General features: G+C 37.4%; 1 protein-coding gene across 4 annotated transcripts in view; it reads right to left on the bottom strand.

Annotated features, from left to right (window-relative positions):
* Window positions 1–15,544, bottom strand: part of aralar1 (calcium-binding mitochondrial carrier protein aralar1) — a 338,725-nt gene that overhangs the window by 95,177 nt on the left and 228,004 nt on the right. The gene's annotated exons all lie outside the window — the stretch shown is intronic.

Below are 15,544 nucleotides of genomic sequence, written 5' to 3'. Positions count from 1 at the left end.
CAGGTCGAGATGCTGAGGCTTTTGCAATTACTAATGACCTAGCACAGATTGTTCATTTACCTACAAGAATACCGGACAATCCTAATCATACAGCCAATACACTTGATCTTTTTCTCACAAACAACCCTTCTAAGTACACGGTCGAAGTGAGAGCTCCTTTAGGAACTTCAGATCACAACTTGGTGATTGTCTCTTCTCCAATGGAACCTTTATCTCAAGGCTATTCCCAACCTCGTGTTGTTTGGCATTACAAGAATGCAAAATGGGATGACCTGCGAGACTTCTTTTCTTCTTTTCCTTGGTCGGATTACTGTTTCAAAAGTTCTGATGTCAACGTTTGCTCAGATCGTGTCAGTGAAATTATTCTTGCAGGAATGGAATCCTTTATCCCACACTCCACTTTAAAATCTCGTCCTTTATCTAAACCTTGGTTTTCCAATAAATGTGCTAAGGCTGTCCAAGAGAAGAATGTTGCATATCGTAATTGGCTTGTTTCTAATTCTTCAGTTTCATTTTCTGCCTACGCCAAAGCTCGCAACAATTGTAAAGCAGTTATTAATCAGTCCAAACTAGAGTTTGAACAGGCTAAGAGTAGAAAACTTGCTTCTTGCCCTAATGGTAGCCGGGCATTCTGGTCTCTTGCCAAAGCTATTGGCCGCAACCTTTGCCCATCTCTGCTCCCACCTCTGTCCAAACCAGATGGTTCTGTTGTCACTTCAGCCAAGGATAAAGCTGACCTGCTACATCCCATTTTTCTTCCAGCTCATGTATTAATGATCTTGGTAAAACACCTCCCACCATTCCCAACACACTCCATTCAATGCCTCCTGTGGTCTTCCGTCAAAAGGATATCAGAAGGATTTTGATGAATCTCGATGCTAAGAAAGCTCCAGGTCCTGATGGTATTTCTCCACTTGTTCTCAAAACCTGTGCTCCTGAACTTACTCCTATCCTTTGCCGCCTTTTTTCACTTTCTTATTCTAAAGGTGTTTTTCCTTCTGCTTGGAAATTTGCTCATATCAGCCAGTTCCTAAAAAGGGTGACAAATCCCTCCCATCCAATTACTTCTAGTCTTTCTAAAGTAATGAAGAAATCAATTAACCACCAACTCTTAAACTACCTAGAAACCTTCCGTCTGATCAACGATCACCAGTATGGATTCCGTCAGTGTCGATCCACTGATATTCTGGCTTATGTTACCCATTTATGGACTAATTCAATGGAAAGGTTCGGTGAAACACAAGTAGTTGCTCTTGACATCTCGAAGGCTTTTGATCGTGTTTGGCATAAAGGTCTTCTAAACAAGATTCCATCTTATGGTTTGCCAACTGTTTTTAGTAATTGGTTATCCAGTTTTCTCTCTGATCGCTCACTGAGGGTGATGGTTGATGGCTCTCTTTCCTCTAACTTCTCCACTAATGCCGGTGTCCCCAAGGTTCAGTTCTTTCCCCCACTCTTTTCCTCTTGTATATCAATGACCTTCTTCCATTGACTGGAAATCCTATCCATAGTTTTGCCGATGATAGCACATTGCATTCAACTTTCCATTTTGAGAAACCTTGTCCTGCTTAATCAGCTTCAACTTCTCGAAAATCTGCTACCAATTCCTTAAATGCCGATCTTCAGGTAATTCTCCAGTGGGGCAAAGACAACTTAGTTGATTTCAACCCTTCTAAAACTCAGTCTTGTCTTATATCTCGCAAAAAGGATTCTTCTGCTCCTATGCTTATCTTTAGTGACACTCCAATTTCTAGGCAAAAGGATATATCTCTTTTGGGGATTACCCTGACTTCTAATCTCTCTTGGCACAAGCACATTACAAATATTGCTTCCTCTGCATCTAAAAAACTTGGTTTTCTCTTTCGCTCTCGGCGTTACTTTTCTTCCAAACAGCTGCTCACTGTATAAATCGCAAATCCGCCCTGCCATGGAATATTGTTCCCACATCTGGGGTGGTGCCCCCAAAACCTCTCTCAGGGTTCTTGATTCCATTCAGAAGAGGGCAGTTAGGTTAATTAATGATTCATCTCTAACAGAGTCTCTCCACTCGCTGTCTCATAGACGCACTGTTTCTGCTGCATGCCTCTTCTACAGATACTTCCATGGGCACTGTTCTTCTGAATTAGCTTCTATAATTCCGGCTCTCTCTTTCAAACCAGTCCGAACACGTGCCGCCACCAGCCAACATCCATTTACTGTCCAACTTCAAACCCACAGAACCAACTTTTCATCTTCCTCATTTATTCATTCAACTGCCGTTTTCTGGAACAACCTTCCTTCATACTTATTTCCTGAAAATTACAATCTACAGAAGTTCAAGTCCAATGTCAACAAATATCTTCTTTCGTCTTCTCAATCTCCAACCCAAGCACGGTACTAAGTACTATAGGTTCTAATACCTCTCGTGTTTGGGGTTCACATAAAACAAAAAAAAAAAAAAAAAAGTGCGGATTTGCAATTTATACAGAGTGAGCAGCTGTTTGGAAGAAAAGTAACGCCGAGAGTGAAAAAGAAAACCAAGTTTTTTAGATGCAGAGGAAGTAATATTTGTAATGTGCTTGTGCCAAGAGAGATTAGAAGTCAGGGTAATCCCCAAAAGAGATATATCATTTTGCCTAGAAATTGGAGTGTTACTAAAGATAAGCATAGGAGCAGAAGAATCCTTTTTGCGAGATATAAGACAAGACTGCTACTCTTGCAGCTCGTCTGCACTGCTCAGAGAACTTCATATCTGTCTGCACAATTACCCCCAGGTCCTTTTCATTCTCCACCACTGTCAGTGTAGTACCGCAGAGTTGATACGTTGCTCTGCGGTTACTGTTTCCCATATGTAGTACTTTACATTTGTCAATGTTAAACTTCATTTGCCACCTCTCAGCCCATCTGTTCAACCTTTCCAGATCCTGTTGCAGCAGCATAGCGTCAGTAGTGTCCTTAACAACCCTGCCAACCTTTGTATCATCTGCAAACTTGGACATTAAACTTGATATCCCATCATCAATATCATTCATAAACACCGAAAACAACAACGGACCCAACACTGAACCCTGAGGAACTCCACTAATAACATTAGTCCACGTTGAGCAGTGTCCATTGATTACCACTCTCTGTCTTCTGCCACTCAACCATCCCCTTATCCATAGCAGCAATTTGCCTCCAATGCCACACTGCTCCAATTTGTGCAGCAGTCTTCCATGTGCAACAGTATCAAAAGCCTTTCTAAGATCCAAATATATAATATCAAAGTTATTCCCTGCATCCAGTTCTTTTGTGACTACATCATAGTATCCAATCAAATTGGTCAGGCAAGACCTGCCCTTAACAAAACCATGCTGCGTCTGAGCTATAACTGAATTCTTGTCTAGATGATCCTACAGTGCTTCTTTAACCAGTGCCTCCATTAATTTACCTGGAACAGAAGTTAAACTAACAGGTCTATAATTACTTGTGTCAGCCTTTGATCCTCCTTTGTGAATTGGGGTTACATTTGCACATCTCCAGTCTATGGGTACCTCCCCCGAGTCCAAAGAAGCTTTCATAATTATGGCTAGGGGTTTGCTTACTTCCTTTGCTGCCTCCTTTAATATAACTGGATAGATCCCATCCACCCCAGGTGCCTTTTTTTATGTTTATCCTCAACAATCTCTCCTCCACTTTCCTCTCAGTTATTACAAAATCATCCAGCTCACTGCCAATGTTTACTCTACCTACATCATTCTCCTTCCTGAATAACTCCTCATGCGTGAATGTAGATGCAAAATACTCGTTTAGATTGTTAGCCACCTGAGCAGGATCCTCAACTGTTGAACCATCAATATCCAGTGGACCAATCTGATTCATCCCTTTCCTTCTTGAGTTTAAATATGTAAAGAACTCTTTTCTGTTTTTCTTTGCATCCTTTGCCAAGGATTTTTCGTAGTCTGCCTTTGCCTGCCTAATCTCCTTTGTGATTTGGTTACAGACCAACTTATATCTATCATAGGCTTCCATGTCACCCATTAATTTGTATGTATCCCATGCATTTTTCTTCTCTGCCACATGTCTCATTAGTTCATCTGACAACCATTTAGGCCTAAACCTTGAACAATATTTCTTAGTTGGTATGTAAAGTCTGGTAGCCTTCAAGATTAGTTCCTTGAATGCTTCCCATTTTGAGTTTGCTGTTGGTAACATCATCAGTTGGTCCCACTGTATAGAATTTAAATACTGTCTCAGACCATCATAGTCGCCTTTACAAAAACAAAAACCCTTCCTTTACCTCTGATGGTAGTTACCTCCTTGAGTAAATCCCACTTCAACACACTGTGATCACTGCCACCTAGTGGTTCATTTATCTGCAGATTCTTAATGCATGAAGAATCACTACTGATAATCAGATCAAGAGTATTGCTCCCTCTTGTTGCCTCACAAACATGCTGATGTAGAAAACAATCATCCAATAAATCCACAAAAGCGTTGCTAGTGTGCGAGTGACCAACCCACAAATTCCAGTCAATATCTGGGAATTTAAAATCCCCCATTATAAGACTCTCTGATTTACTGGCCCACTCTATTTCCCTGTACAATATCTTATTATACTCATCAGAGTCATTAGGCCTATAGCACACTCCTACTCTCAATTTTGATTTCCCTATGCTTATGTCACACCAAACTGACTCGACACTGCCCTGTCCATCGATGTCGACTGGCTTCACTTCCTTGGACTACAGAGAAAGGCAACAAGATTTGTGAGGGAAACAAAGGGGTGCTGTTACGAAGAAAGGCTTAAGCTCTGCAAATTGCAGGGTTTGGAGAATAGGCACTGCACAGTAATCTGATTGAGGTGTATAATTCCTTGAATGGATTGAGTAGGCTCAATACTGATGGGATTCTTTCTCTTGCTGAGATTACAAACCTGAGGGGGGCATAAACTGAAATTGAGGAAAGACAGTTGTAGAATAGATATGCGGAAATTTGCCTTTAGCCAGCGGGTGGTTAACTGCTGGAACAAACTTCCATCTGTCGTTGTGGAAGCTGATAGTTTAAATAAGCTCAAGGAGGAGGTGGACAAGCTTTTGGAGCAAATGGATGGGTGAAGTGTAAAGGTTTTTTTTTTTTTTTTGGCTGATGCTGTATAAGCTTGCTTTCTTGCATCATACGTCTCTTCTAATGCTAATATCACCAAAAGGTTAATCTCTCATTCAGCCACTGTCTCATCCTTACTTTAGTGCACACTCAACGTAAAATTCAGCAAACTTTGTAGTAACATAAGTCGTAAAACGACTTATGTTACTACAAATGACCCGGGCATGTAGAACGACATCAACTGCCACCTTACAGATACTAACAGGCTGCCTCCCCTTGGACCTCCCCGTCGCTTTTATCGGACTCTCTCATGCCATCAAGAAGAATAAGGAAGCTGAATTCCTCACTATTCAAACCCGTACCGATACCGACATCAAACAGGAACATAAACGTGTGTGGCTAGAATTGATAAATCTATGGCAAACCCGCTGGAATAACTCCACAACTGGTGCAACTACTAAACTTTTCCTCCCCGAGGTAACCTACATCAACAAACAACGTTTGACTTGGTTCTTCCCAAATGTCTATGCTTCCTTCCTATTAACTGGCCACGGGTCCTTCAAGAGTTCGGCCTTCTAGAGTTCGGCCTAGATGAGAATGCCCTCTGTACATGTGGAGAACCTGAAGACTGGGATCACGTGATGCACTCATGCAACATATACTTAGACCTAAGAATCCAACTACTCCTAGACCTCCACACTACATCACTTCAGCCAGAAACCAAGTTACTGGAATCTAACAATGCTTTCCGTGCACTAACCACTTATGCCAACGAGGTCTTTCGTCGTCGCTGGCATCACCTGCAACTCCTAAACACTACTCCTGGATAACTTCCTCCACACAGCAACTGATACCCAGCACCAGAAACTTCCAGTCATGAAATTGAAAATTGAGGCCAGCCCTGCCGACACTGCTCCGTGATTCTCCATTGTGACAATCCCGGACTCTTTAATTTGAACTTTACTTGTTCTCTTCTTCCTACCCACAGTCCTTCTCCAGGACTCCCACAACTGCACCTAGCAATCTTCCTGCTCCTTTTCGCCTGGGAGGATGCCTACGCTCTGTCATCTCCCGCTATCTTACTTGTCTTCCACTTTCCTGTCTCTTCTCTGCTCTTTTCTTGGCCGCTCCTGCAGGAGTGTGGACGACACGCCAGATGTCTTTTTCTTCCTGGTCCGGCTCCTTGTGCCAGTGGACGGATGCTGGGAGGGTCCTTCCTGGTGATCGCGACTCCCAGTACCGAAGAGGCCAGTCAAACAACACAAACCTCACACATAACCCACACTGACTGGCTTTGCTATGTTAACAGGGTACTTAACGCGGATTTGTGGGAAACCACGGGAACCGCATACCAATAACACTATGTCTCATCCTTTTAGAGATATAATTTATAGTACAATACTCAGAAAACTCATGAAGACAAAGATTGTTCTGTTGTAACCATAAGACCACAGCATCAATTAAGTAGATTAAATCCATATGGCTACAAAAAAAAAAAAAAAAACATGATGGGATAATCTCTGAACAGCATAAAATTTAATAATTAATGTTAAAATTTAATAAGTTAACATTGTTAACTATTATTAATAAATTACCTTTTTAATTATTATTTTCTTTTTTATTTATTTATTATTTAATTACACTGCCAACAAGATTTTTACCTTCACTAATATATCAGCTGTTTACAATCAGTTTTCATTTGTAGATTTTGAAAACAATTTTCACATTCCATCATCACAATTTCTATATATACACGTTTTTGTGTTTACTCATAATACATACACCTTACTACAATTTAGGGAAGTAGAAATGAGACTGATCTGTTGTATTACCTGCAAGCAACTAGGTTTTTATATACTTACAGATGGTAGTAACGTTGGGGAGGGTTAACATATTCAACCTTTTCTCTCTCTCTCAGTATCAGGACTGTTGTAGTGTGGGTACATATATCATTTACAGTTTATCGCATATCTATTGCATACTGTTTGTTTCTTCTATGTTTTTTTCTTAGCATTGTATTGTTAGAATGTTTCAGCTGAAACAAAAGAAGTGTCTGAATAACCCAGACAATTTCTGCTATGTGTATAGATGGTTTACAACAAAAACTCAGAAGAAGAAAGTCACATATCGTTAAATTGCACATATTCTTTCTACTTTGGTTGCAAGATTGGTGATCAGGCCAAAACTTGGACTCTACACAAGCTGTATTAACTGCACCACAAATCTGAGAATGTGGCTAACCAGGAAAATTAAAAGTATGCCTTTTGCTGTTAATAGGTTTGGTGAGAACCCCACAACCACATTGATAACTCCATGACAAAAATATCAGGGCTGTCCAGAAAAAGCAGGCACAGCATCAAATAACATAACATATCATCTGCAATAAGGCCTGATCCAAATGATGCTGACCTGTTGATACCAGACTCCACAATCATTCCAAAACCAGTGATGAACATAGCAAGGATTCTTGTGTTGCAGACTTTGCTGGCTGTCCAATTCAACAGATTAGGACTACCAACAACCAGAAATTATAACACACCAGATTTAATAGAGCTAGAAGAGTTGAATGACTAAGATTTAAACTTATCTAAAGAGCAAGTAGAAGTCATTGATTTTAAGTTAAAACAGTGGAGGCTACTTGAGCAGAAACTAAAATCACAATACAGTGGATTCCGGTTATTTGGGGCAAATCTTAAAAAAAAAAAAAAAAAAACAGAACCGAATCGAGAAAATAGCCAGGGTTTACTTCACTTAATTGGGACAGCATGCCATTTAATCGGGGCAGGAGATCGCAGCACTGAAGATTACCCTATGATTGTCTCCGACCGTACCACTACGTGGTACGGTCGGAGGTTTCTGGAGGTCACACCCATAAAACAATAAAAACAATTAGCAGTCACCTGTTTATTGGGCTTTTCTGTTAGTGAAATCTATCATAAACTGATAGTGAACTCGATCTTATTGAATTTGCAATAATAGCGACAGCTGGAATTCTGTGGGTTATTATGGTAAAATGTGTTTACACTGGTATGGAATCTTCAATCATATAAAAAAAAAATTTTCAGATTCTTCTCTTCATTCCCATTTTTAAAACTTTGTAACTAGTTACTCCGTTCTCACTTGCGCATATCGTGTTACTTGCAATTTGTGTGTGTGCCGTGTTCTTTGTTATTGATTACTTATCTTTTTACTGTTTTAAATTTTAACCCCCACCTACAAATGTCAGTGAACAAAAATGTCAACTAGTTAGTATGTACGTATTACAGTACGTATTAATTATTCCGATTATCACATATATTCTTCTGAATTTCACGTATCATTTAATTTTTTAATTGGTAAGACAATAAAGGATAAATTTGTGCTTAATATATCTTTACTTTTATAGCCTGTGGATAATATTCCTCCTATTTTCGCTAATTAGAATCGCTGTTTAATAGAATTAAAATTCAATTCACAAATGTGATCACAATGACTGGCGCTTACTACACATCGTATAGTGAACGGTACTTTACTATGGTGAGTCCATCGTAACGTGATTTGATTGTACAGTGAACCAATTGTAAATGTCCATTGTATTTTTAACTATTTACGTAAAACTTCGGATAACTGGGGGCAGTCGCTTAATCGGGCCAAAATGCACTAGTCCCAATGTGTCCCAAATAACTGGAATCGACTGTATATCAAAAATGTCACAAAAGTGTTTTTGAAATTTTTCATTACAGGGAAGATGGTATGCATTTCTGTATAAATAAAACTGGGTAATGAAAACAATTGTAATGAATGACACATATTTACTGATGCTTCAAAATTAAGTTTAAAAGCAGTTTGGCTGCACAATGGAATTGCATTCCCATCAGTTCCTCTACTTCATGCTGTTGTCTTGAAATGTCCCGAGTGCAATGAAGTATGATTACTTTGCTTTTCTCTGGTGATCTTAAGGTAATTGAATTATTCACTAGAATACAGGAAGGTTTAAAAAAATACTATTATTTTCTAAGTTTGTGGAAGAGTTATACAACAAAAGGAGAGAGGAATTTTTACCAGGGAGAAGTAATATAAAACTGTTCCACTGGTTGAACCCAAAAAGGTTCTTCTTGCACCTTTGTATATAAAACTTGAATAAACAATGAATTTTGTTAAGGTTCTGGGCTCTGTATAAAGAAGGAAGTTGATTCTACTACCTAAGGGAAGTGTTTCCCAATTTAGCAAAAGCAAAACTGAAAGAAAAAATTTTACTATCAGTATTAGTAATGGCAAGTGATGATAGAAAGCAAACTTATATAGCATCAGAAAAAAAAAAAAGAAACTTTCCCAACATCACACCTGTCTGACCTCTCTAATATGCCTACTTCCTCTAAAGTTATTCAAACTACCCACTTCCAGCACCAGATGGAAGTTTCTTCTAACAATCAACTACCAAAAACCTGAAAGCAAATTTCTGCCCGTGTATCCTACAATGTTCCTTCCATTTATATTTATGTCCCCCCATGTGTATTGTCTCAGCAAGAGGAAGGATGCCATCAGCATTTAGCTTACTCAATCCATGTAAAGCCTTAAACAGTACAGTCAGATCTCCTTGCAGTTGCCTGTTTTCCAGATACTGCAATTTGCAGAACTGAGGTCTTTCTTGGTAAGAGTACACATTTTGTTCCCCTCATTAATCTTGCTACTCTTCTCTGCACCTGTTCCAACAGATCCACATCTTTCCTGAAATCACGCTTCTAGATCTGTACGAAGAACTCAAGATATGGCCTAACAATTACCATTATCCCTGATGGCAAAATTCCTGTAATCGCTGATAAGACCCCATGAGCTATCTTAGCAGCCTGTCTGCACTGCTCAAAAAATTTACTGCCTGACTGCACAATTAACCCCAAGTCTCTTTTGTTCTCCACTACCTACAGTATTGCACCACACAGTTGGTATGTTATACTAGAATTACTGCTATTCACATGAAGTACCTTGCATTTACCAATGTTAAACTTTCCACCTCTCAGCTCATCTGCTTAAGTTTTCTAGATCTTGTTGAAGTGGCATACCCAAATTACTTTCATTAACTACGCCCACCAATCCTTTGTATCATCTGAAAACTTATACATTAAACCCAATATGGCTTCAATATCATTAATAAACATTGAAAACAATAATGGACCCAGCACTTATTTCTGGGGAAGTCCGCTAATAACATTAGTCTAAGAGTCAGATTGATTATCAGTGCCCACTGATAACAAATCTGTGTTCTCCCACTCAATACCTTTATTTATAACAGTGACTTGTCCTTAATGCCACACAGCTCCAATTTGTACAGCAGTGTTTTTATGTGTAACAGTATCATAATTATTATGTCAAAATTAGTTTCTGAATTCGGGTCCTTTGTGTATACAAAGAACTGTGTACCTGTATGTGTCACAGCATCCAATCAGACTGGTCAGACATGTATTCTTTTTCAGAGACTTCTCATAATCTGTCTTAGCTTGTCTAACCCACTTTATGACTTGACTGCAGGATAGTTTATACTTAAAGTAGATTTCTGTATCTCCTGATATTTTATAAGCATCCCATGCATTTTTCTTCTCTACATTAGTCTCCTCAATTCATCTGACATCCATTTAGGTATAAACATTGAACAGTATCTTTTTTTTAGTATAAAAAGTTTAGAAGCTTCTACAAACACCTCCCTGAATGCTTCCCATTTAACATTTACTGTTGGTAATGTCATCAGTTAGTCCCACTGCATAGAATTTCACTGTCTGAGACCGCTCTAGTCACCTTTACAAAAGAAAAAGCCCTTCTCTTTGCCCTTGGACAGTAGTTACCTTTGTGATTACTGCCAGCTAATGGTTCTTTTATCTAAAGACTGATGCATCGAACTGCATTTCTGATAATAAAGTCAAGAATACTGCTTTCTCTCACTGCCTCTCTAATGTGCTGATGTAGAAAGCAGTAATCCAATATTCCACAAAACTACTGTGTGTGATCCACAAGTTCAGACATAATATCTGAAAAAATTAAAATTCCTGTTATAAAATGTTCTGATTTACTAGTGCACTATATATGCCTATCCTAGCAGCCTGTCTGCAGTGCTCAAAGAACTTCCTGCCTGGCTGGCTGCACAATTTCTCAACTAGAGCTTGAATTTGATTCTGGAACTGAAATTTAAAATTGATTTTGGTTTAATGCAAGACCCAAACTACATGACTTCTAGGTTTGGAACAATATAGGGTTTACAAAACATTACATTTAGATTGGATAATTACATTTATTCTAGGTGACAGTATTTTACAATATAGGTTTTGGTATTGACATGTCATAGGTTATTAACTGAACAAAGCTTTTCTTAAATGGTCTCAATTATTATTTAAGCAAAACTGAAGAATTATTTGGGGTGAGTTATTTGAATATAATTATCTATATTATGATCTGTGAATTGAATTTACAATGAGTATGGTCTTTACTTTGATTCACTACTGGACATTACTATTCTGGTGAGCTAAGCCTGTGCTGGACCAAATCTAATCTGTCCTTTCACTATACAGGTGCTCTCCATATCCAAATTCTGCATTCCTTATGTCTGAGTGATACCGCATCTCCCTACAATAACCACATTTGAAGATTTAACCTGCACTTCAAATTTACCATATTTATTTACTATGCAACTAACATTAATGTATGCACATGTATACAAGCACCTGTTTTTACCCTTAATAACTCAAACACAGCCCATGTATTTGCAAAATAATAAGAGGAGTTTACCTCAATATAGTACGTAGAACACTTCCATATGATACTCTCCAGAAATGAAAATGAAAAAATCAAAAACTTACATTAGAAATAAATAATTAAAAACCAATTTAACACAACTGAAATCAATTTAACACAATTAAAAATCAATTTAACGCAATTAAAAATTAAAAAGAATCTAACGAAAATATTCAAAATGATTTTCCTTCCCGAAGCTGACAACACTTTTCGACCATATGTCAAGATCACAGGAATGAAAATTACCGAATAGGGATTGAACCTGAAACTTAAACAGAGATTATTTGTCTTCGCGCATGCGCATAAAGGTCCACGCATCTGAGATCAAATATGGCCGCCGAACATTAACAGAATTCTCATGTAATTTAATCTCTACGGTTTCTGCAATTAATAGTCACGTATAATTACGTTGAACATTAAGTATTTTGGCCTCGTTAAATAAAAAAGTATGTTTATCGTTAATGGCATGAAAAGCTAATTCTGATGCTGCTGAACGAGAAGCACGAACTGAGGCTTCATGTTGATTTACACGAATATTCAGAGAAAATCGCGTCGAACCTTGGTAAGAGGAGTCGCAATCACCGCAAGAAATGTTGTATACCAGATCATTAATTTGTGTTGCAAACGCAGAATGAACCGAGCAATTGTTCAGTATAACGTGTAATTTCCATATTGGCCTGACCACAATTTTAAATTCGGTATTTTTAAAGAATGTATTAAGTTGTTTGTGCCACTGTTCAACATGTGGGACAGAAATAAAGTATTTTTTGATATTACTATTGTTAGTTGGTGTACTTTTTGTATCCTATCCTTAGCCTGTACCCTAATTCAGTTTATTGTGGCAAGGGGATAACCCCTGTTTAAGAACTTGCTAGTCAATATTTGTATTTCTGAGCCCAAAGCAGATTCCGTCGTTGAATATTTATAGGCATTTAGAAATTGATTAAAGATAATCGATCCTTTGTAGGCGAACAGGTGATAGCTATTATAATGTAGAAGCATACCTGTGTTTGTAAGTTTTCAATAGATGCTAAATTGGATTTTATTCGAGTCCAGAGTAAGCACGAAATTTAGAAAGTTTAATGACTTTGTATCCGTATCCTCCCTTTCCAATGTAAATTTGAGTCTAGAATGAATATTATTAAATGAATGTAAAATGTCTTGAAATTGCTTATTCTATGAATAACACCAGCTGGTGTTGTAATCCTGACATTTGCTTTCTAGGCTGCTGAATGTACCAACAAAAGCAGTGCAAGAATCACTTGCACTGCTGCTTGCAGTTGCTATTAATCAATTAGTCTGTGTATACTCCCAAGCTAGCAGTTTTGTTTTCTGATCCACTTAACATTGCTTCGATATCATCAGCAAATATTTCTGAACCCCTTTTATTTAAGACTATCCCAACCGTGTAAAAATAGTCTCTTTTTAACAAGTGCAGACCACGCCAAGAAAAATTTTAATTTGAACCTCAAATAAATAAACTGCCCAAAGATGCATTTGAAACAGATCTACAGGATACTGAGCTGGCAGCTTGGCAAACACAAAAGCAATTTTGCATGGATTTCTTGGAAGAAGGAAAGAAGAAAAGCATGAATCTCTAGTGTCAACTTTACTGCAACATTAAAGACATGAGAAATGTCTTTGAAAATTAATTTCTTCCATCTCCCATCTCAATTTTTTCCTCAAAATTTGGAAGATGTAAGTGAGCATGGAGAAAAGCTTTCTTCAGAACATATCCACGATAGAAAAGTGGTACAAGGTCAATGGAATACTGTCATGATGGGAAATTGCTCCTAGTTTTTTTTAACAGGAAAAGCTAAATGGACTATAAGAAAATCTCTGAGTGGAAAATATTTCCAAGGAAATATGTAGTACATTACATGTTTAATTAAAGTATTGTAAAAGGAATGAGACTTATTTTTAAGATAGCACATGTATTATTGTATATTTGGAATTGGTCATTCATTAAGTTACTAAAATTTCAATACATCTTTCAATGAAGATGTGATAGAGACATAATTTTGGTATTTTTGGAGTCAGCTTATCAATTTCCTTCAGAATCCACAAATTTTGCTAACAAGGCGCAAAAAAAAAAAAAAAAATAAATAAAAAAAATATATATACATATAATATATAAGAGTAAAAACAGAAAAAAACATAGGATAGTTAAATAAATTGGATATGGCAAATACCGGTGTATTTGCCATATCCAATTTATTGCGTGCTTGCCATATCCAAAAACTGGATATGGCAAGCACGCAATTTGCCATATCCAGTTTTTGCTCATTTTTCGGCTATCTCCCCGCACCCCCTTGGCTTTCCATGTGTTTCGAACTGCCATCTTCTTTATTTTTATTTGTCATATTTATTATAATCTATATATATATATATTTTTTTTTTTTTGTTTGTTTGTTGGCCAGTGATATAATTCTATCCCCCGAAATAAGAATGATATATCTGTATATTTCATATTCTTTTTAAGTTGAGGCTATTTCATCCTAGGTTTGATTGAGAAAAAAAAAATTGTAACCCTACACTATAGCTTGCTTTTTCCCCCCTTGGGAGGGTGGGGTGTAGTGGAGGGGGCAAAATCCATAACAGCAGAGCTTTATGGGTACTACATGCAAGCTAGCAGGGCATTCAACAGAAGTAAAAGTCAGGGGATACTGTACAATATCTTGAAACAGAGTTTGACATTCTTTACTGATATGCTTTTAATATCAGTATTTGTTGCTTCACCACTCCAATGGAAAACTGAATAATCTTTCAGAATATGTGCACTTTACTATTAGTAATGTCCTCCATGATGGTACATTGGTTTAACCATCTGTGACTTTTTTTGAAGATTAATGCAAAAAGATCTGGATTCAAGCCCTGCTGGAGACTAGAGGAATTCTTAAAGACTGTAGTTAGCCAATCTGAGAGAGAGAGAGAGAGAGAGAGAGAGAGAGAGAGAGAGGGGGGGGGGGTTCCTTCATGAGTAATTTAAGTTTTTTTATCCGGCACAAATTTTTTTATCTATCATATCAACATACATGCATGTACCTTACATATGTATTAAGGATAATAACAACAACCACTGAATTTCATAAACCATCCACAAACTGCATATCCAACAAAAACAAAAGAAAGGCTAAAATTGTTCTCAAAAATATCTTCTCTGTTCATCAAATTCTGTTGCTCAGTTCAAATTTATTAAATGGCATATATCAAGTGTTAACCAACTGCATTTTTTGTTTAGTGATCTATTCCATTTATTTGGGGTAAGTTGTGAATCTCTCTACTAGACTGTCTTCAGTGAGTTCAAAGAGATGATATCTAGTCTCTCATTAAGATGAATACAGTCATCTAAGTTGTACAATCAGCTTAAAAGTTTGTTTTTAATCAACTAAAATAACAAGGTATTTCTCAAACTTTCTTTATAAAAAGAGAGAAGAGTATTATACAATATTAATATGTACATAAGTATAGTTAGGATGTCATGTCCTTGTGTTCTCATCTTGAAATCAACTTTAAATCTGATGATTAAATATGCACTCTGCACAAGGATTAAGTAATATTAGCTGGATATTTCATTATCTTCAAAAAGGCCTCTAAGGTTGGGAGAGTAATACATATCCAGAATTTAAAACAAATACACCAACCGTTTAACTATAATGGTTTAATACTGAAAATTATAAAATGTACCAAACGATACTACACTAAAATAATATATGCAAAA

Source organism: Mastigoproctus giganteus, chromosome 14, assembly GCF_048544385.1.
Source record: "Mastigoproctus giganteus isolate SK-2022 chromosome 14, ASM4854438v1, whole genome shotgun sequence".
In the NCBI taxonomy this organism is placed as follows: Eukaryota; Metazoa; Arthropoda; class Arachnida; order Uropygi; family Thelyphonidae; genus Mastigoproctus; species Mastigoproctus giganteus.
This window is presented reverse-complemented; position numbering and strand designations above follow the sequence as displayed.